A 23,790-nucleotide genomic window follows, 5' to 3' on the forward strand; every position below is an offset into this window, starting at 1 on the left:
ACCTGCCGTAGAACCCTATCAAGTACAGATTACTTGTTCCTTTTTCCACGTGTTTGGCGCGTTATTAAATTGTTTCATTGTTTTATCTTCTCTTTCTCTTTTTTTTCATCTCTCACGCTCTCGTGCTTCCGTTTCTCATTGTAGATTCGATGTAATCAGATTTTCGAGCATTCACAAGCACTTTTTATTTAGAAAGTTAAAACAAGAGAAATATATATATATATACTAATTATTATTATTAATATAGTTTTAACAATTTACTTGGTTTAGATCGTTTAATATTCAATATGTTCAAGTAAAATAATAAACGCGTGAAAGCTAAGTCTTATGAATACAATTAATTGAAAAAACCAATGGCGAATCAAAGATATCTTAACACTAAGTTATTCCAGTTTATTTATTTTTAAATAGAGTCTTCGAAAGGTAATTTTTAAGGTATCTGTAAGGTTTTTTGGTCGTATCCGAAGGCGAATCTCGTTGTACATTATAAAGTACCTACATGGAGAAGGAGAGTAAACTACCACGGGCTTTCCGATAAAGAAAGTGTCGCGATACACGATACACCCCGGGTACACGCGAGTGTCCGAATCTCAAGTTATTTCGACTCGATCGGAGAGAGAGAGAGAGAGAGAGAGAGAGAGAGAGAGAGAGAGAGAGAGAGAGAGAGAGAGAGAGAGAGAATATGAGAGAGAGAAAGAGAGAGAGAATGAGAGTGAGAGTGAGAGTGAGAGCCCCGCAGACCGGCAATCGCGAGGAAGGGAGTGAACTTCTCGGAAAGCCGAGCCGAGCCGAGCGAGGGGGGGCTCGTTGGCATAAATTATCGAAAAGTACAGCCCTCGAAAAATCCAGCTCTTCTCTCGTGTGCGCGTACTCGCTTCTTCGAAATTGCCTCCCTAAAATATGAGAATTATTGCCCGTGGCTTCGTTCCGTCTCGCTCGCACCTCCTGCGGTATTTGTGCATTTCTTATTTTGCAAAAGTTTCTTTTCTTTCTACGACGGGATTCACGCACCACCCATCGGCGGTATCGCGAGTATGAGAGTGAGGAAGAGAGAGAGAGAGAGAGGGAGCAAGAGAACCTCGCATCTCGCTGCTTCATCGCGCACGAATGCGAGCGCCGTTTGTTTTGATCTTTTATCTCTCACCAAAGAGAAATCATCTCTCCGCGTGCCAATTCGTAAATCAGCTGGCAAAAAACGAGTCTTTCAATATATTCCTTTTTTTCCTCGCCAAGCCCTTCTCATGCGCGATGCGTGCGCGCGATTCTTTCGCGTGGCCAGTCGCGGTTCATTGACCTTTGAACTTTCTAACCGGCCAGACGCGGTGTCCGAATATCGTCCTGTCATTGTGCCTAAATATGGGTCCTCGTCTGACGTGACGCGACGAGACGTCCTACGGTCCAAATTAATCCAGTCTCCAGACTCGCTGAATAGTGGCATTATTATTCAGATTTGGATATGGCATTCGCGTGTCAAATATACCCTGCCGTGTTAGTAAGAGAGAGACAATGCTTCTCGTTTTCCTCTTTAGTCAAGATTTGTTATAAATAAATTAATAAATAATAAAATTATATACATTATGTATATTAGAAATAAAAACATTAAATATTCGTATATTTTTCTTTACATTTTTCCTTTTTAAATCCTGGATTGTTATATATTTTCGGCTTTTTATTTATTCTTAGAAAATAACTTGGAAACAATTCATAATGAATTAGATATACATAATATGCAGTTAAAATTTCTTCTATTTTTCCTCTAGGGAAAAAAAAAGGAGAATAATGTAGATCAAATGTCATAATTTTATTGGAAGATGATAACAGACCTAAACCGAAAGCTTTAATTTTTTTTCATAATTTGATTTTAATATCTATGCAAAGGATACAATTATCTATATATAACTTTGATGAATCGCCGTTTTTAACGTTGTCATTTTACAAACTTTGCTTCCAAGCAAATGCGAGCCTTTGCAAGGTATTTAAAAAGTACCTTCCATTTCTTTGGCGAATTCTCCGCTCGGAGACGATTTCAAGACGATCTCCATGTTTCTATGTTTCTAAGGATTAGCGCGGAGCTGTTTTGCGAGTTTTTGCGAGTTTATTTTCCGCGAATAATTTATAGCCTAGTAAAGACGATTAGAGCAGCAGAGAGAGAAGCTTTGCTAATCTGCCAAGAGCGATGCGAGAAAACACGCGTAAACGCATCACTTTGCCGGTCATGCGTCTTTCTAAAGTTATGTTTACTTGTAACTGTTTCCGACTTGATGGTAAAAGCATTCGTTTCTTTGCACGATTTTAATGATAATATTTCGGCAGAATATACGCGTAAAACGCGTAATATATTCATAGATTAGAAAAATAATCTAAAGATCTATACAATATTTTTATCAGTTGCTTCTTTATGACCTTATGACGCTTTATTTGTAGAATTAATACAAACTTTGCCTTGTCAAAAAATAGGAAAAAAAAAAAAAACGAATGTTGCTGAGAATTTAGAGATCGATAAGACATCTTGTCTCTCTAGGGTATGATATATTTGTCAAACCCCCGATGCGATGACATTTGTCGTTTTCTCACTTGGCGTACGGTACGAAATTTTGTTTCCTCTCACAAAATTGACCATTGCCTTAGGCGCGCGAATGACCGGGACGCACGCACACACGCACACACGCACACACGCACACACGCACGCACATGTGAGTCGGAGGTTGCGTATCTATGTTCGCCCGCACGTCGCCGGAGATAGATGAGAGGCTCTATCTCCGGCGCGGAACCAGTTACGACTTGACGAGCTGTGTGTTTCGCGTAAATGCCTCGCGATCTTATCGTCCTATTAATAATAAACCGCGAACGGCGATACACGTCGCGAGATGTCTGCCGCCGGGTCACCGGCTGTTGGTTACGCATTCGTAATCGGTTGACCGCATTTCTCGACTCTTTTTTTCGGCACTCTTTCGATGCTTTATGTATTATAAGAGAGCAGCTTGAATTATTCATACGCTATTTCTACACGCGAGTATTGAAACGTTGGGAATTTTTCTAAAATATTCAGATGTTACTACAGTTACTGTTAGTACAGTCCCGGGATGCCAATATAGTTGAGATGGAATATTGGTATCCGTTTGTCTGCATTTCTTTTCGTAGATATTGAATTATTCATGTATTGTTTTTATAATATATCACTTTTAAAATGAACTAAGAAATCTTTTCAAAATATTTCGATAGATTGAAATTTTTTTGGAAAAATTCAGTTGAAGGGCTATCAAGAGTCCAGCGCAAAAAAAAAAGTATAGACACAATAAAATTATCAAAAAATTTTCTTTAATTATTTTGTGCGTTTCGGTTCTTTCTTTAGACCGCCTAAAAATTTGGTAAAGTATCCTTTATAGTTTAGAACAATTTATTAAAATATCTCGTGATATTATGATATTATGTGCGTTTTTCGCTCTTTATTTTCGTTTATGATTGCTCTTGCGATTATCAATGCTCGACAATTTGGATTATGTATTTTCGTCATCTTTTAATTGGAATCGATAAGAGGCGTACCAAAGATGATAACCGATGAGGAAGGTTAAGGCATGAATTTTTTGTCAAGTGGTTCTGCTGAAGATGGCCCAAAAAAAAGGACCGAAACGTATCAGATAATTAAAGAAGACTTTTTGATAATTTTCTTGTGTCTACTTTTTGTGCTTGGTTCTTACAATTAGTCCTCTCTACATAACTAAATTTTTTTTTATATTTACATACTAGAGTTTTTTGTTTCTTTATAATTTTGAAATATTCGCAAAGTTAATATTAACCCGAAAGAGTTCATTAACGCCGTTTCTCGGCTGATCGTTCAGGAAGTTTGCTGAGCAAAGCTCGTAAAAAAAGAAGTGCGAGTCTTTTCCGGGTGAACATCACAATCGCTTAGTCATATTGACTTTGACACGAAGCGGTGAGAATAAAATCGAGTTAAACTCGAATTGTCACGCGAGTCTTATAAACTGCGTTTTGTTTCTTTATGAATTGAGCATATCGCTTCTGTATCTCTGTAATATGAAAGATTTACCATGCACGACGGGGATGATATTAATCGCAATCGAGGCGAGGAGGCTCTCGCTAGCACGCGGCCTTTAAAGGAAAATTCACAGGCGGTTAATTAATTAGGCGTATAACGGTGATTTGGAGATTCTTCCAATTAAGCACGGCATGTGTCGCGTGCATTATTTAGTTTCGCTAATTAGATATGTTATCTCGCACGAATATCTGTTCTCTCTTTCTTTTTCCCTTTTTACGTGGAAAAGGGGGATGGGCAGGGATATAAAAGTTGATGTACAAAAGTGTTCGTCCTTGCGTACGAGCATAACATTCCTCATTCTGACGTCGTTGCGGCCAATCATGGACTTTTACAATTTTAAGCGAGTGGTTTTAGCCTCGTCTGATGGCTCGGTCGAGAGTGCCTGCTTACCGACTATCAACCTTGCAACTGGCGGTAGACCAAGTCATTAAGTGATAAACGCTCGACTCCCGCTGGCAGCCGAGACCTCTCCTCTTCGGGGGCGAACCCTCCGGGTGTACACGTACATTGTATGTATACGAGTGAATGATGGATGCGTTTCGTCGCGGCGCAAAAGTCAAAACCGGACCGCGTTTTTACGCGTCTGGCCGAGATAGTGGCGTAGATAATTTCTAGACGAAAGAAATCTTGGAGAGAAAAGAAAACGCTCGCGTATATATTATATCGAATGTGGCTGCGGCAAGGCGTTACGTTTACGTTCTCCGAGATTCGCTTTCTGGCAGACGTTTTCGCGGGAAAAGATACGGCGTCCAATTTCGACCGTGGCTTCCCGAGCGATTACGCGGCCCGGTTGTAACGGGCGGCGGATTAATACGATAGCAGGACGGGGGCAGGGCAGGAATTGCATGTTATAGGTAATTGGCAATTTCTGTAACGCGATCCCGCTACCACCTGTCTGTGTCCGGCCGGGAGGAGTTTCGCTAGCGGGTGTTTGAAACTGTTGCTGCTGCTGCTACGGCAACGGGTGTACAAGGACGGAGAAAACGGCCGCGGCGGATCGGTATATACTCCCCTCGACACACGTAATAACGCTAACATGCTCCGACGCGCCCGTGAATTTATGTAGGCACGTCGAGTGGCTCTTTTCGAACAACCGCCAACCTCGGGATACTTGCGGAGTACTTTGGAGCGAGCTCTGCCGCGGAGAAATCTCGTCGAGCGCGCGGGCACACGTGCGAGAAACGATCTTTCTACATTTTTTCCCCACCAGCGTCTTACCAAGACTCAGCATAATCGATGAAAAAAATATAATCTCCATATTCTCATTAAAATTTTTACAAAAATTTTTATACGCGAAAATCAATTTATTCTGCCTTTCAATAGGCAAATATATTAGACCTCGCGAATGAGATTATATTATTTATGCGTAATTTATTTTATAACATTTTTTTTTGCGTTTAGATTCTGTCGATGTTGTATCGTCCCTTTATATAATTTATTCTTAAGTTTATTTATAATATAAATTTAAAATTATATAAACTTGAGAATAAATTAAACTGTTGAAACGTAATTGACTGATCTAACCAAAACAAAAATATGCATATTATTGAAATATATTACATACAAATAATTAAAATGTAATTTTAAACATAAACTTACAAAAAAATAAAATAAAATTTTTAATTTTTAGGATTAAATATATCTCATATAAAAATATGAAAAATGTAACATTTATTTAGATATGATCAGAGGAATTTTTATTATTTCATATTTAACATATATCGAGGAAAAGGTGAGCGTTTTCAGATAGCGGAATTATTGGAGCCCTGTATAATATGTAACAACGGCTGTAATCTTTTCTTCTCTTTGCCGATCAATCTCGTTGCGCACGGTGCGCAAATAGATTGGCGTTCTGAAAAGAAAAAAAATCTCTCGGTAATATCGGAGAAAAAACGTCATTACCGTCGAGGTCGTAATATCGAATGTGTGTTGCGCGCTTTGCACGGTTTCTTCGGAGGCGCTGAAACGCCGCCGTCGCCGTCGCCGTCGCCGAGAGGGTGTCGGGAAGCTCTCGCTCGCTGAGAGGGCTATTATTAAAATTGATGTTGCAATGGCAATAAGCAGAATTGCCGGGTATTAAATTAAATTATTTTAATGTGGCAGCGCGCGCGAGGACGCAGGGAGCGGAAAGAAGGGGGCTTGGAGGGTTGGACGATCACTCGGTTGGACGGAGAGAAGCGTAGCTTATAATATCCATCGCGCATACCGTCAAGATTGAACGTATCGCGGCGGAAAGTGCAACAATTTTGTACATTTTGATGCGCGACGACCTTTACGACCTGTAACAATGTTGTAGAAGATTTCACGAGCGCGACCGCACCTTGCAAACCTATCGAATCATTCGAGGATCGTTTAATCCTTCTTTTTTTTTTAGTCTTTATACATTATGCGGGGTGGTCTACTTTCTGGAAAAATATAGACAATAATCTTAAGAAATTTTTAAGGATTTCTTTTATATCTGGTTAAAATCAGGTCAGTCTTGTGGAATTTTATTCAGGGAATTTTTCCGAAAATTCTCTTTTTCATAATTTTGTTCTTATATTATAAACAATCAGCTGTATGTGTGAAACAGGCGTCTCACTTTGTGAAAACTCATTAATTGTTGAGAGTTCTGGCTTTATTTTTAATAGATAGAGTTCTAGATAGAGTCCTTGATAGATTAAACAAATAATCTATTAAATCAAAAAAATGGAACAAACTGAGATTTCATGCCACGTCTTATTTTGTGAGACGATTTTTGTAGTATTTTTTACAAAATTTCAAGCACTTGAGAATTCTACAATAGTTTTACAAAAAATTCTATGCGTAAAAATTATTAGAATATTAATTAATCAAATTCGATCGCTTTTCAGATGTCGAACGTATAAATGCCAAAGTGAGACACTCGTATCTCTGCTCGTCTAGAATAAGTTAATTGTATAGATATACAATCTTATAAAGATGATAAATTATATATTTGTTCTATTGTTCGTTAACGATTATGTATTGTATTTTATGCTCGATGTATTCTGTTATTCTTGGATTATTTATTTGTGCATCAAAATACGAATAATTACGATATTCCTTTGTAAAATATAATACTCGTATATAATATTATTGAATTAAAATATTGCGCGAGATTTCTTTTATATTGTATATATATTAGTATATTCCAAGTATTATATTATAATTTATTAAACAAATTTAATTTAGCAATTTAATATGTAATAGAACTCTCTCTGGAAATTAAAAGTGATTACAAAATAATATGAAATCTCATTAATCGATAGAACTATCGAAATATGAATGTTTAATTTGGCAATTTAATTTATTAATATTCTAATAATTTTTACACATTTTAATTAATATTTTAATAATTTTTACATATAGAATTTTTTGTAAAATTATTGTGCAACTTTCAAGCACTTACAATCTGGCACAAAATAGTTAAAAAATCTTTGGCACACAAAATAAGAAGCACGTGTACAATGACGTCTTAATTTATTCTTGAGTAATTTTTTTGACTTAAAGGTCAGAATTATTTGTTTAATTTGTGAAGAACTTTAGAATTATTAAAAATAAAACCAAAATTCTCACCAATTAGTGAGTTTTCACGAAGAAGACACAACCTTTACCATACACATCAGTCAGTCAGCCAAACAAATTATATGTTTAAAATATATTATAAATACAAATATTCTATATTATATATAAATCTGTTTATATATTTAATATCATAAGATATATATATATATATATATATATATATATATATACATTGAAATGATAAAGAAATGAAAATTTTATGCAAGTGAAAATTGCTTATCTTGTGAAATTTATTCAATTTTTTTTAGGTATTTACATATTTAGCACTTGAAACTTCAGAGGTCCTGTGTTTTTCCTTGATATGAATAAAAAACATAAAGTAATGTAATAAAAAAGTTATTTTAGAGAAAATTGTATTAAAAAAAAATCTTGAAAATTTTCTTTTTAGGAATATTAAAAAAATATCAGGAAAATTAGCAAATTTTCAGGGAATTTTTTTATAAGATTTGTGTAGACCCCTGTTATAATAAGAATCAAACTTTTTATGAGATTTATTTTATAGATGTTGGATATCTTTTAAGAATTTTTTATGATTTATTAATTTGAGTTTCTTTCTTTCTCTCTTAAACACTATTGCATTTTATTAACAAGATTATATTATGTTTAAGAAAACAATTTAACTTATATATTTGATATTATAATCGAATCATCATGAAAAATAATTGAAAATAAGTAGAGAAAGAATAAATCTAAATATAGTTATTATAAAAACTGTCTGATATGACACATCTTTTTCTACTTCGCATCCAATTGAAAAATCCGATTAAAAATCGAATAATATTATACTACAGGTTACATTTTTTATATATTTATTTTATTAAAAATATTAATTTATATTCTATTTTATATTAAAAATTGCAATTTCTTTTATTTCTTGTATAATACTAAATTAACTCGGATGAAGTCGATTGTACATACTTAATTGGTCTCACAAGTTTGGATAATCAAAATTCTATACCATGGTACCTTATCTTTCGCGGATCTTTCCGCTTCCTCCGCGTTCGAGTATTAATCGACGCAGAACAAACAGCCCGGTCGACACGGCCGATGTGTTTGCACCGGTGCTCTTTGCTCATACACGCTCCGCGAGGCGAAACGGATTCTCTCGCCCTTGGGAGAGAGAAAGGATCTTTTTCACGAGCCGTGCACCGTTGAACATCGACGAACTAACTCCACCTCGAACGCTTGAACGTAGCCCTCTGTGTTTGCCCGAGAGGCGCGAATTACGACTCCCCAGTGTCAATATGTCAGCGCGGATATTTCATTCTCGGCGCGACGGCGGCACGCCTCTTTCGCGCCACTTTCGTCTGCGTTACATCGCACTTCGATACTTTTACGCCGGTCATCTCGCATAAATTCTATTTGTCCCGCTGGCTGTCGCCCTCTCCTCTCTTTCTCTAGAACTCGGTTTTAGACCCTTTTCCTATTTTTACGCGCGCTAAAATTAATGTCTAAATTTTGTAGAGAATATTCATTGGTGAGATCTCGTGCTATTTTCTATATAAGAAAATGTCGATAAAAGCAAGCTGAAAGTGTGACATAAAATAATTAGACTTTTATCAAAATAGATTTTCGTCCATTCATTTGTGTTTAAAATCTCGAAAATATATATTGGTATACATATTTAGATATATAAATATATTGTCTCTCTGATCTTATCGTTTCTTCAAATCTTATTATTAGTATAAATTGGCTGATTATATGCTGTCTTTACGAAGTCTTATTTCATAGTTTATTCGCTTATCAGGAAAATAGTTGAGTATCCTAATCGACTAGTCTAACTGATCTTACTTTCCTCTAACGACGATGATTAGTAAGATTATCCTCTTTACCCGCTATGTCATTTCCGGTTTTATCTAACTAATCACTCACTTCATCTTAAATGATCTTGGTAATCACGAAGGATCAAGGGGAAAGAATGTTATAAAAAAATCTCAGTTGTTAAAGTAGAAGAAACTTCCTGATCTAGAGATCAAAGTCAACGAGGAACTTCCGCAGATGTTTTGTATTTCGACGTAAATAAGTAGTTTTTCTACTCGTTCAAACATTTTGCTCTTTGCTACATCTCTCTCTCACGTAATTAAAGAAACTCGGATGAATTACTGGAACGAATAGGATGTGAAAACCTGTATTTCACATTAGGAGTGATTAGTTGACGATTTCATGAACGTTTATTCATATTAGCTGAATTTCCTTCTTTTCTATATTATTTTATCTCCACGTGATTTTTCATTGGACTTATGTCGTCAATACATTGCGAATCGATTTCCGATCGGATGACTTCCATTTGTATGGACGATAAACTATTTTCGTAGGATCATGAATTATTCTTTGGAACGATTGCCGAAGTCGAGCAGTTTTCAGAGTCGAGATCTCGGCATCTCAATGAAAAAAAAATTAAAAAGCACGAGAGAGACAAAAGTGACGGATGAGATTGTTCCACTGCAAAATTCGCTGAATCGATAGTATCTACCATTTGTATCGCTTGCCAAAAATTTGCATTTTTTTTATATTTGAAAGTTGCAATCGATAATTAATCTAGTAAAAAATTTTTTTTGAATTTTTTTGTTGAAAATGAAAATAGTTAACTTGCTTTTTATTTCAATTTATAAGGAAAACGTTAAAACGCGAGCAAAAAAAAGTATAAAAAGATGTTTCTTTTTATTAATCAGTTTTAAGATTAATCAGTTTCATTTCACTTTTTTTAAGTATTTTAACTTTTAAGGCGAGAGAGCGAGAGAGGGAGGGAGGGAGAGAGAGAGAGAGAGAGAGAATAGCATATTGTTGAAAAAAAAAAATAAACTAACTTATTGTCGGCTTGAATTTGATTTCGACAGATTTGTGACAAGAAAAGAAAAAAATATGTAAATTTTTATTTTAAGATATTTTCAAATTTATTTTAATCAAGAATTGAAGATAGAATTTAGATATTAAAACACAAGATATGAAACATACGATTTATTTAATTTTATTCATCCATCAATAAATTAATTTCTCAATCGAAGACAATTGCAAGAAAATCTGTTTCAAATAATAGTATTATTTTGATAAATGTAATTATCAATTGAGAATACACTCAAGATATAATTAATCAATACTATATAATTATAGCATGTGAATGTTTTTGTTTTCAATTTCAATTCTCGAATTATATGTAGGTATATCAATTATCTCGCTGGTCTTGAAAGCAGCGATGATCCAGAATGCCATTCACGATCGAGTGTCGAGATTATATTCCCTTCCTCACGTTTTACGTTACATTACACAATCGCTCCTCCCCCGTAGGACATGAGCATAATTTCGCGATATCCGCGGCAGAGGCGGAGTCGAATGACTTATGAAATCTTCCGGCAAATATCGCCGAGGGATATTGTCGTCGTCGTTGTCGCAATATTGTAATGGATGGGCGCGGTTGCGGGCGAAGAAGAGGAGAGCCGTCAGTCGTTGTGGTCGATGCGACTGCCGACTGCGGAGAGGATAAAAAGAGAGGAGATCCCTCGGGCGGTCGTCCTTGCCCTCGCCGGTCGGCCCACGTCAAGGCCATCTTGCTTCGGGCGCAATGCACCCGCCGCTGCTGCACTTTTCTCTCTCTCTCTCTCTCTCTCTCTCTCTCTCACGCGTTCCGGACTCGTCTAATATACCGGCATCGCGCTCCACTTCAGCTACCCCGTGCCATGTACAAGACTCGGGCTGTTTCTCTCCCTCCATTTACCACTCAGCTCGCAGGCAGGCAAGGCAAGTTACACAGTTACAGCCCTCTCTATCCTTCTCTTTATCCGCCTTCTGTGCTACCCGTATGTCCCGCGATTTCTCCTTGCCTTTGAGCTCTCCCGCGACTTGCAGCTATCGTCGCGGATCGGTGCGAGAGATGCGCCTCTTCTTTCTTTTCTCATCCCGTTAACCCTCGCCCTCTTCTCTCTTTCTCTCTTTCTTCCCCACCCGCTTTGTCGCTATAAATATCCGGCGAGACGTTATTTTTAACTCGGAGTCTCGACCAACGTGCACTCGTATCGTGCAGTAGTGGAAGTCACGCGAGAATGTGATGCGAAGATGGCGAGATTTATATTGAATTACTGTTGATTTAATAATCTAACTCGATGTATCTTTAATCTCTTTCTCTACTTTATAATTTGACAGTCTGAAATCATATGCAAATCACATTTATACCTTGTTAAATATTAAAGAATTTATTATAAATAACCAATGTGTGTGCGAGAACTAGAGAAAATTAAACAGATATCAATACATATATACATAATGATAATTGAAGTATTTAAAGAGCGGAATTCCAGAAGAGATTTATTTGATAGTCTTATCATATTGAAGGAGGAAGCATCGTGTGAAGGACGAATTTCTAAGCTAAACTTATCTCGTGTAATCGGGATCGTAGACGGTTTTTTGTTGGTAGCGGTATCGATAACTTTGATCGTTTTCTACCCCCGTGGGAGCCATCGACGTCTTTCGAAACCCTGGATGTGATGTTTGAGCTGTGGGGTCGGCCGACACTACTCTCGCGCCCGCATCGCTTCTCCTTCGATCTCCTCTTCCTATCGCCATCGTTCCCCTGTCTCCCTACAGGCCGTTTCGCCGCTTTTTCTGCCTTCCCTTCTCTTCCCGCGATGCTCTCTGGAGCATGACGCCGGCCGTTGATTAGACTTTCTCCCCGCTCCCTTCCACCCTCCCCCATTCTCGTCGAACCTCTCCTCGCCTTACCTTCCGCGCTTCTGCTTCGCTACTTTTTATTCTGACTCCGTGACCTTGCCAAGGTCGGGTGAACGAACAGCAGTAGCTGCAGCGGAGGTGACGTTGACGATGCCGGCGTTAGATCGCAACGCTTGAGCAACGAGACGAGTATACAACGAATTATATATTTATAAATCTCGGTATACATTATATTATGTGTTTTTTAGTATCAAAATTTCTCGTGTTAAAGTTTTTTCAACAAGAATGAAAATTTTCATTCTTCCATTGAATGTATATACACACGAAAGCAACCGTACCTATTTTTCCTTTTTTTTTTTTTTTTTTTTTTTTTTTTTCTATTTCTAGACGGTTCGATAGTCTGATTTGTTTGGTAATCGAATGCGTATAGGAAACCGGCAAACAATCGTTAAAATTCAATGAATCGGACTTTCGTTCTCGATCGGGAAACGTGCAGATCGGTCTTGTAATTGAAATTCCACGTAGAGCAAGTTACGGCGAATAGAACGAGCCAAAGGCTGGTCGCGTTTTCCATCCGACGGTTATTGGCCGCGAATCAAAAGTCAGTTGAGCCTGGCTCGCCGTTCATTTCCTGCCCTTCTAATCACACACGTGGTCTCGGGACGAGATTACTTAACGAGAGAGCGCGGAGAGATTCCGTGCTTTCGTTCCTTCGTTAAGCCGACAATAAATTGACGATCGTTCCGCAGGTAACGTCGCGACTAATTCGGTCTGGCTATTAAAACCCGCTTCTTCAGCTTGATTGCGTATCACGAAACATATCGCAACGTCGGGTAATAATCATAACCGGTAGAAAAAAACTTGGTGCGTTCTTCGTTAATACCGTTTAGCGTAAGCGCGCCTTCTCTTTTTAGAGACAAAAAGTCTCTATCTTGCCACGATCGAATCTTAACGGCGATGCTAATAGTACCGGTACTGTGATAGATAATCGACGCTTATTGTTGCGTGCTCACGATCTAAATTCTCGATTTATCGAAGTATTCGTCGGAATGCCGTTGCTCTTCCGCTTTGACCTTTAAAGTGCACTTGCGGCGCCTGACGGGCGCCACATTTGTTTTGGATTTATTCCTTTTATCTTTAATCGTACCCTGGAAAACGATTTTCGATTTATATGCAGATTTTACACGTCACATACCTTCTTATATTTCTATTAATTAATTTTTTATATCTAAATTACATATATCCCTATTAAGAGTTATTTTGTAAGAGTTAATTGTAAGTAAATTGAAATTATGGAATATAAAATGCAAGCGTTCAACGGAATCTTCGGTAATTGATTTCTGTTAGGATCTACATATTCATACATGTATATCTTTTTTTTTTTTTTTTTGTTTTTTTTGTTTTTGTTTCTTGACGATTAATAAAAACTGATATGCCCGAAGTAAGCTTGTCCGCATCCATGTACGGATTACTTGTTAAACATATAGACTCTAATCTACATAAACTAAGTCTAGATATTAACTCACGCGCGACACGACGTTATAAAATTGACTAACAGGACGATTAATCAATTAACTAGCGGTCGCGACAGTCCACTCGTTTACAACGAGAGCGGGATGGCGGACGGTCTTCTCGGAGAGCCGCGTCAGATAAACGACAATTTGCAAATTAATAGCGCTGTCATTAAGCGCATCACCGCCGTGAAACGGCGTGAATTGCGAATGTCGTCCGGTAATCAACGCTTACGTACGCGCTCGTCCTCTTCTTCTTGGCTGACGCGCGCGGAATAACGATACTGGCTCTCCCAGGAAAATGCCTAGCGAGATTCCGCACGGGGAAGAATGTTGTAAGAAACGCGTGTGGCGTTTGTATAAGATCAACTTTCCCAGGGTGATCCGACATGCGTCTATTAACGTCGTCCGATGGTTCGCAAACGTACAATGAATCTTTACCAGGTTCCATTCAGACATACGAAGGTATTTTCCAGCGATTGAACTGTTCTTTTAATTAATGCTGAAATTATTCAGAGAATTTTTAATATTTGAATATTATATATATATGTATAATAAAATATGTAATAAAACAAAAATAATATTTTTTATATTATATATTATAGATTTTATAATGTATATATATTATTTATATATGTAATAATATGTACAATATATGCCTACAATACGTAATATATTATTATACACTGTATTGTGTTGCTTGGAAGTATCTGAACATTGGCGGGCATTGAAATATTCGTGACTTGGCTTGAGAATCGAGTTGTTGAGATTCCTTTTTTACTCTTCCGCATAAGTTTTACTTGAGTTTTAGATTTATAGATCTAAATTTAGCCGGCGCGGGTTTCTCGCGCTCGCACATACAACTTCGTATGCAACTCGGCACGCGAACTCGGAGAAAAAGACGCGTTTACTTTTGTATTTGCACGAACACTTATACCTTGAGGCGCGAGCGGCCTTTTGCGAAGCGCGTCCGTTTACGACCGTTAATATATAACTTCCCGCGAGAAGGGACGCGCGCGCACAATAACTGCAGAAGATACCTGCCGCAAGAATTTTCGATGCGCTGACACACGCGGCACCGAGGAGATATGCATCCTCCAATGCGTCTCGATGTTGAAAATTATCCCGCATAATGATAACTGCGAGTATTACTTTGTATCGCTAACGAGAAACTGCTTTAATCCAGAGTCATCTCTACACCTTTACTCTCATTAAGCCTTTTATTGTTATAGCATCGCATACAGATATGTGTACTTGCGGAATTTTAGAATTTTTCATTTAAGGCAGAAATTCTTGAATCAAAAAGAATAATTGAAAATTTCATTTTTATATAAAATTTAATTAATCGTTTGATTAACAATTATTATATTTTTTTAACGTTTCAATTTCCAGAATTAAATAACCATCTCTGCTTCCTGTTTACATCCATGTAAAGTCTTTTGTTTAAAATTATTTTCAAGACATAAGTTCTTATGTACTGATTATTACTGTTAATAGTTTCTTCTTGAGATCGTCTTATAATAAATCCTTTTTTTATTTATCGAGGAGCATTCAATGTCGGTGTCAATCTGCAGAAATATACGTTCGCGGATTTGCTATGATCGTTTTTCGATCGTTTCCTCGGATAAGCGACACACTCGCGAATCACTGCTGCGAGCGTAACAAATAGCGCACGTAGATCGTGAGCGCGAGATTGTTGTTGGGGTGGTTCGCGGCTTCCCGTCTACGCGGAAGTCTTGGCGCAATCTCATCACCACGACCGTTCGTGCAGAAATTGCGGGAATTGAATAGTTCATCGAGCAGACGAGATAGAGAGAGAAAGAGAGATCTTTCATTTTCCAGACCGCGGGCTTAAATTTTTTTTCTCATTCTCTGTTACGCATTTCTCCCGCATTCTCCTACGCAAAACGGTTCGTTTTAATTTAAGTAGAAATTAAATTTTCTTCAGCATATCGCGATAAGACCTCGTTATATTATGCAAGCTGTTTTAAGGAATACGCGCAATGATGTGGTAATAAAAGACTTACGAATCTAGGTAGTTCTATGATTTTAAATCGGCTCGTTAATCATGCGAAGTAATTATTCTATCGGAGAAGAATTTTTCACGACGTTGCTACTGCAGCTGCAGCAAGCGTATATATATCCAGCAGATTACTGTTGCCTAATTTACATACTGTCCGCTGTAGAAAGCTCGCCGTTGATCGTTTCCATCGTGCATGCACGACGTCAGAGATTGAAATAGGAAGGATATAGCATAAATAAAGTATACGAAGGTGTGGGGGAGATTAGGTTCGCGTGTTGTCGTAGCGTGATGCAAAGTGTCTTTTCACCGCTTTTTTTTTTGCCGGAATTAAACTCACCCGAGGAACTGTGATTAGTCTGCAAACGGGATTATCCGCGGTATTCGTCGCGACGGTTCCATTCTCCCATCGGACCCCCGACACTTTTTGCCCACTTTTTTTACGCTACCTTTTTACGCGAACGAGTCCAATTACGCGGCTATTCAGCGACACCGTATCAGTCTAGCTGCGGCTGACGCGAGAAGAATGAGTCAGATGTCAAAGTCCAGTCGGCTGCTCTGCAGGTGGAGGTGTCTGTGGTGGATGACAAAACGTCGCACGTCTGTCATGCCGACCCATCTTGCTTTCCCTCTGAACTCCACCGCTCTTCTGTAATATACTCCTCTCTCCTAATCCCTGCCGATCTCTACCGAGCTGTGGACAGAACGGAATCATGTCGGTGACCTCGCAAGGTCTCATCAAGGTCGAACGTTGAGCTCCAGCGAGCGAGTCGCTCTCGAGAGATGCTAATCTCTCTACTGATCGGCGTCATCATCAGCATCTTGCTACCAGCTACCACTATTACTATTTGGCACATCGATTTCGTGACTCATTTGCGGATGAATAAAACGCTACCTCTCACGTTTTCACGCTCTCTTTCTTATTATAATGTGAGGATTTCTTAGCCATCGTTTAGTTAACGCTCTTCTCGAGGAGATAAAAGTGACCAGTCGTCGAGATGAGCGACTCATTTGCATCATCGGTTAGATGCGTTTTCCGTGTTAAGTCGAGAGAAGACGTGTATAATGTTGAAAAATGCTGAAAGTAATTTTTGTGAAGTCCTTAGTTTTTAATAGAGAAGTATAAAATATTAATTTGGAGTATATATCTCGAGTATCATGAATTAAATTCGGAATAATTAAATCCTAATTTATTATTGTAATTCCGAATTTATTCTTCTAATTAGAAAATGATCTTAAAGATAGAAAAGTTGACATTGTATCAGCATCTTCAGTTCTTGAAAACTTTTAGCGAATAATAAACAAAAAAATATATATCAATTAATTATTAATTAATTGCTCACAGATTCAAATTGAGTTTAAAAGTAGTAAATATATTTTGAAAAAAAATTGATTTAAAAATATATTTTTTACAATTATATCAACATATATAATATGTAAAATAGTTGTATAATCTAACAATAAAGTAGGCAAAAGTAAGGAGTTAATAAACTTAATATCAAATTGTTTTCCGAATTAATTGCTGAATTATAATTATTAACTGAATTATTCACATTTTTATAAAATATGTTTTATATAATTTTAATATCAATTTCCTGCTAATTGGCAGCAGTATTAATGTAATGTAATATTACAGTAAAAAGCTAGTAATAAATTAGTACTTGATAATACATCTGAATATGATTTCTCTCGTCTTTTTGATAGGATTGCCAGATTAATGAACATGAATAAAAATGAATATTTTTAGCAGAAAGAAGAAACGGGATTATTTTTTTAAGTCTCGCTGTTCTGCTCGTGAAATGTTTTATTTTTTTTTTTAATATTTAAAATACAATAAATAAATAAATATGTATACTTGTAGACAGGGGTGCACAGTTTTTAATATTTTTCAAATTTCGTTTTACATTATAAAAATAAAAATATTTGCTCACTCAAAGTCGAAATTTTACTTTTATTTTCAACTTATATTTTCGTACTTTTATGGATTTGTAAGTATATATATATGTGTGTGTGTGCGTGCGTGCGTGTGTGTATAGGTTTAATTGATATATTGAATTCTTATACTTTGTATCTTAAATAGATGATTCAGAAATTTAAAAGAGAATCTTTGAACAAAACTATAAATGAAATAAATTTTTAATAAAGTTAATCTGATTGCTTAAAGTACAAAACTAAATGTTTCGATTAAATATCAAGATTAAAAAATGAAGAAGAACAATTTTGACTCGAGATATAATTATACACGAGCTATCCTTTGAACTCAAAGATAATAAATATGTACAGGAAACATGGCAGAGCAGATAGTTAAATTGAATGGAAGCAAAACAACTGCTTCGAGAAATATTATGATCAAGATATTGTTCTCTTTTTATATGGTCCAATATCTCTTTATATACATACATGCGTCAGAGAGTATTTTGCGATGAAAAAAAAAAATTCTTAACAGAGCACAAACAGCTTACGTTCATCAAGATGATGATGGTTCCACGATATCGTGACGTGCAGAATTTCGGGATGAGGCCGTCCTCTTTCCTTCTACTTTCAATGTCGACCGGCGAACGCGCGGGGGTCATCGGCCCGAAACGGTCGTTTCTTGCGAAATTTATCTTACTGCCATCTGATTCCGCGGCACCAGGAGTGCGCGGGCCAAACGGGGAGGTATCGAGAATATCGTAATCGAACGGCCCCGGCTGGCCGGCGTCGTTCGACGCCGGTCTATTAAATCTGCTGTGTGCGGCGCAAGGAGGCCTTACCAGGAGGGAACCAGTTTACGATAGCTTAACAAACTTACGGAGGCAACCGGAGCCCTTCCTCCTATCCAGCTTCTCTTGCGCGAACCGAACGTATTCCTTATCGACTGAAAAATGATCAAGGACGTCGCATATTTAGCCGTGTGTATACCTGGCGTGTGTGCGCGCACGGTGCGTGCAATCTGTGTCTTACAGTTCGTTCACACGACGGCGAAGTTGGCGGCGACGCAGCCTCCTCCTAACGTGTTCTTGGCGCCAGGCGCCTGCCGCCAAGTGATTCCTTCTGCGGTGTCGCGTGCACGAGCAGCTGAGAAACGATCGCGCGATCGTCGCTAAATTTCACATGCTGGAATATATACGTTGTTGCTTCGCTCGCGATTTTGTATAATGGTATATCAGGATGTCTACTTCCTCTGGAAAAATATGAAACCTGAAATTCTCAGGGATTTTTTTCTGAAAAAAAAAATCAGAGAATTTCGCGTCAAGTTGCGCGAATTATGTGTGTTTGAAATATGTTATAAATATAAATATAATATCTCTCTCCATCTCTCTTACTTATGTCTTAAGAAAATATTGAATATACACATATTTTTTTATTGTAATTTCTAGTAAAAAAATTAAAATGTGTTGTACGCAAATAAAAAACTATTCAGTTTTTTTTCTGGGACATTTAATACTTGAAACTTAAGTGACTTTATGTTTTTTCTTCATATGAGTGCAAAGCATTGGAAAACACATACAAAAAACTTATTTCAAAAAGTTGTACTAAAAAAAAAAAGTATTTAAAATATTGTCTTTAGCTTAAGTTTTGAACAAACCAAATACTTGAAAAATCAGGAAATTCTCTGCAAATAATTTCACAAGATTTGAGTAAATATCTGTGCAAATCTACCGTTACGAATGTTCTATCTTTTCTAATTCATAATAAATGTAAAGAGAACCGGATATATTCTGTTAAAAGATTTCGAAAGTCTGAAGAACGCAAATTATTATATTTAGAAAAAGCAAAAAAAAAAAAAAAAAAAAAAAAAAAAGATAAATAGTTAAAACAACGTACGCAAGAGATTTTAACATCGAAAGAGACGCGTTGGGATCGCGCGGAAATTAAGTTAAAAGTTAAATAAAGTGTACCCGCGCGTGAGCGCTAAAAGGGTTGAAGTCGTTGAACCGTAGCCGCGAGGTATGCACTATGTTAATAGTATGGTAATGCGACACGAGCGGGATATTACTGCTGGAAAATGCTCGCGCTCGCACGAGTGCATCGATAAAATGACTAATAAAATGACGATTACGCCGGGCCGGTTTAATGAGGGGAACCCATTAATCTACGGGGGTGATTAGTGCGATGTAAACGGCGTTCACGCGAAGGTCGACGACGAGAATTCACCTATGCCCGATTATTTACGGACGCGCTTGTAGCTCATCGTCTTTACCTCCGGGCGGTCCGAGCACGTCGTCGTTCTCCGAAGACATTATCACCGGAGACACCGGGTGTTAAATTCATTGCGCAACTTTGTATCTTTTAACTTGAAACAAGTCGCGAGTTTGTCCGAGCCACGTGGAGAAGAAAAGGAAGCGGTATGTTTGAACAACGACAAGAATTCCAGCAAAACTTATGTTTCTGTGACGGATAATTTTTTTATTTTACCTCGAACAATTATATGTACATAAGTGTCAAAGAGTTGCGCGATATTAATACATTAGTCACATTTATTACTCGGCGCAAAATGTCTGCTTTAAAGAGAAAAATTTAAAGGAAATATCGCTTATGAAAAATAGGAATGGGAAAGAGGACTCATAAACGGAAGAAAAATAAATAGAAAAAAAAGATGATGAAAGTTTTTAAACAAGCGGATTACAATTAAAAAGAGAAATTCATGGGCATTTTATGACTAACTCAATATCGTTCTTATAGAGCAATATTCGAGAAAAACATGTCCTCCGCCAAGTAGATGCAACATCGTAAAGGTTGCACGATACATTGTGAGCGGCGTAATATCTCTATAATAGCCGTTAACGACTCGGAAGGTATAACGCGCGGTAAACGCGGGTAAAACGTAGTAGCGAGGATTGAAACGTTAAACCGCAAAACGAGCGCGCGGTTCTGCGCGTCCGTGCGTGCTGCGCTGCTTAAATAATGCGTAAAACGCTCGGCCGAGATATTCGCGGCCATTAAAATCATCCTACACCTCTTGCGCGGACCCCGTTGCTCCGCATTATAACTACATTTAACGATACATAAGGTTCTCGTGTCGGCTATTAAAACGCGATTATCCTCAGACAATAGTCTGCTCGTCGTTCCCTTAGTCGTTACTAAACGAGAATGGGGTAGTGTAACCGAATTAAACGAGGACTTCATGTGTGTGTGTGTGTGTATGTTACTGCGGACTTCGAAACAAGCGCTTTGCCTGTCAAAGACAACGGTATTCATCGATATCGATGTCTGAACGCCGATCGGTTATCATCCTTACCGTTAACCACTTAAGGACCCAAGATCTATCAAAACACTGGCGAGAGAACAAAAAAGTGATCGTTTTCGAATGTCTGAATGAATGTTTAGAACGAGCGTTAAAAATATCGTGTACTTTGAATGGAAATAATAATAGAATTTATAATGAAGAATAAAGAGACGTTCGGATATTATATTTGACGTGTAATATACTTCTCATCTCTCTTTCTGAAGAATATAACATTTACGTAAATATACGGTAAGACTAACTTGTGTAAAGAGAATCTTAGAGAGTACACACTTTATGTATATTCTCTGTAAAACATGTGTTCTTGGGCAATGACAAAGATTTTCTCTAAAGATATTGTTTTTCTAAAAAAATGAAATCACTGGATAAAAGCTTATAAACCTTTCAATTAAAACAATTTTAAATTTTCTTCATTTTTCTCACTAGAGAATCAATGATAAGATTAATCGAAAAGAGGAATGTAAATATAAAATTTCTTCGAATTATGAATCAAGTTAGTTTTTGGGTCGACGTGTAAATATAATTTTCAACATTTTCGCAAAGCCAGCGAGAGAGGCGATGTCTGTCAGAATCGCTAATAATCGAATTATCTCTGCTGCGCGCAGCTAATTTGATTGTGCACGGTGACTCGATTCCGTCCGTTTTCGTGTCCGTAATCATGTTAAAATATCGGTCCGGGAACCAGGAAGGCCGAGCTTACCCACCGACTTCATTAAGAGCGCGGGATCTCGCTCTGTCGCGTTCACTTCGTTAGTTAAACATCTCGATAAGAGGAAGCGTGCGTATCTTTCGCAAAGTTCGTTCACCTTACTGATTCCATATCGAGTTTTGTTGTTCAACAACTGCCGCACATTTCGGGCACAGGAACTCCTTTCCGTCGCTCGCCATCGTCTCGATGTCGCTGTTACATCGTTAATTGTCGTAAATATATTTTAATTACACGCCGTTTCGAAAGAGACAGCGCGACAACGTCTATTCGCGGATTAACGCTCGCAGTTAGATCGCGCAAAAGACGGGGAAATTGGAGAAGTCGATGCGAGAGAAGACGATACGCCTGAGTTTCGCTAATGATCGCGGTGGCAATTAGTTAAAGCCTCTCCCGGTAAATCTTCTCTAACTAATTACCCTTTACACTCCCGATAAGGAGAGAGGACTATGCGGGCTTTCTCTCTCTCTTTCTCTCAGAGCGACCTCGCGGTTAAACGCTAATTATTATCCTTGTCCGCGATAAATTAAACTGCCAGAGTCCACTTTCGAATATGGCTTTCGTGCGTACGTATGGATGCTTGATGGAGGATGGCACGGATGGATGAGCTGCCCTTTCGCTTGTTAGATTTGTGTTATCCTTCTATTTTGCAAAGTTAATTCGCATCGCGAAAAATTACACTCTTACTTGCATTTTCGAACCTTTGGAGAGTTACTGTCAACTTCTATCGCGAAGGACAAATAGTTAACGGATATATATTGTTCTAGTTTTTTCATGGATCTTTTAATATATATTCAATTAATTTTGTATATATTTAATTTTATAATATTCTTTTATTTCTTTTTTATAGAAATATTTTATTTTCGCTTATTGCCTTGGATTAAATTTCTCTTAGAAGAGAAAGAGAGAATGATACATTTTTCCCCTTTTTAATAAATGTAGAAAAGAATCATATCTGTGTAGCTTGTTGGACTCGTCACTACATTATAATCGGTTTTTATAATAAATGTTAGTAGTCCCGATAAATGGCGTTCTTGCGCGGATCTGTTATACCATCATTAGCAACGCTCATCTAATTAGCTTCACTATAGTCTGCTAATAAAGACGCACAAGTTAAGTTAACGATAGGTCGTTCGCCGAGAAGACGAATACTCGCGGTAGAATTCGTAGTATTCGTGAAGTAATAGAATTTGAACGATTCTAGTGTCGGGACGAAAAATATTTAGTATCGATCAGCGAATCATTTTCGAGAAATGATAAAAACTGCCATTAAAATATTGATACGAAATAGCGAATAAATATGTGAGATGAAAAATCTCTCTCTCTCTCTCTCTTTTCTTCGTGAAATCAATATTGAAGTTTAATTATAATATTTTCAAACTCGTTTACAGATTTAATTCATATGCTGAGTCTGTGTATCTATTTTTATAATTTTTTTTATGATTTTTGAAATCAAAATCTTTGAAATATCTTATAAGAGTATATCACACTTTTAGAAGAGTAAAATAATTCTGGCAGTGAGACAGCAATTATATACTCAAATTAGTAGACGAAATGAAGAAAATTAATTTTCTCTAGAGGTTGAAATTACAGGGGATGATATTCAGATTATCTTTTGTTACTGCAAATTAAACTTCTCTCATGGCTGATATCGCCTGAATTTATCGAGAGTATCGTTTCCTTTCGAGGAATCGATTCGTTACACCGGCGGATTCTCTTCGAGGAAACATCTCCAGGAAACGATCTGGAATGACTCGGAGGAAGCGGGGATGGCGCAGAAGGTCGTGCCATGACCTTCGCTCCTTGGAATCTGCCGGGAGCCGCGTCCCGTCACGTAGCTTCGATACGACGCATAATGACAGCCCCGAAGAGAAAAGCGCGCGGCCGCCAATGGCGAATCCGGTCGCGACGCCGAATAGATTGTGCATCACCGATCATCATCATCATAATCATAATCATCATCATCATCATCACCATCATCATCATCATCATCATCATCACCGAAACGTGATCGCTACCGGC

General features: G+C 37.5%; 1 protein-coding gene across 7 annotated transcripts in view; it reads left to right on the plus strand.

The window, feature by feature from the left end:
• Positions 1–23,790, plus strand: part of LOC140667859 (telomerase-binding protein EST1A) — a 99,430-nt gene that overhangs the window by 30,716 nt on the left and 44,924 nt on the right. The window lies entirely within an intron of this gene.

This window comes from Anoplolepis gracilipes, chromosome 7, assembly GCF_047496725.1.
Source record: "Anoplolepis gracilipes chromosome 7, ASM4749672v1, whole genome shotgun sequence".
Taxonomy (NCBI): domain Eukaryota; kingdom Metazoa; phylum Arthropoda; class Insecta; order Hymenoptera; family Formicidae; genus Anoplolepis; species Anoplolepis gracilipes.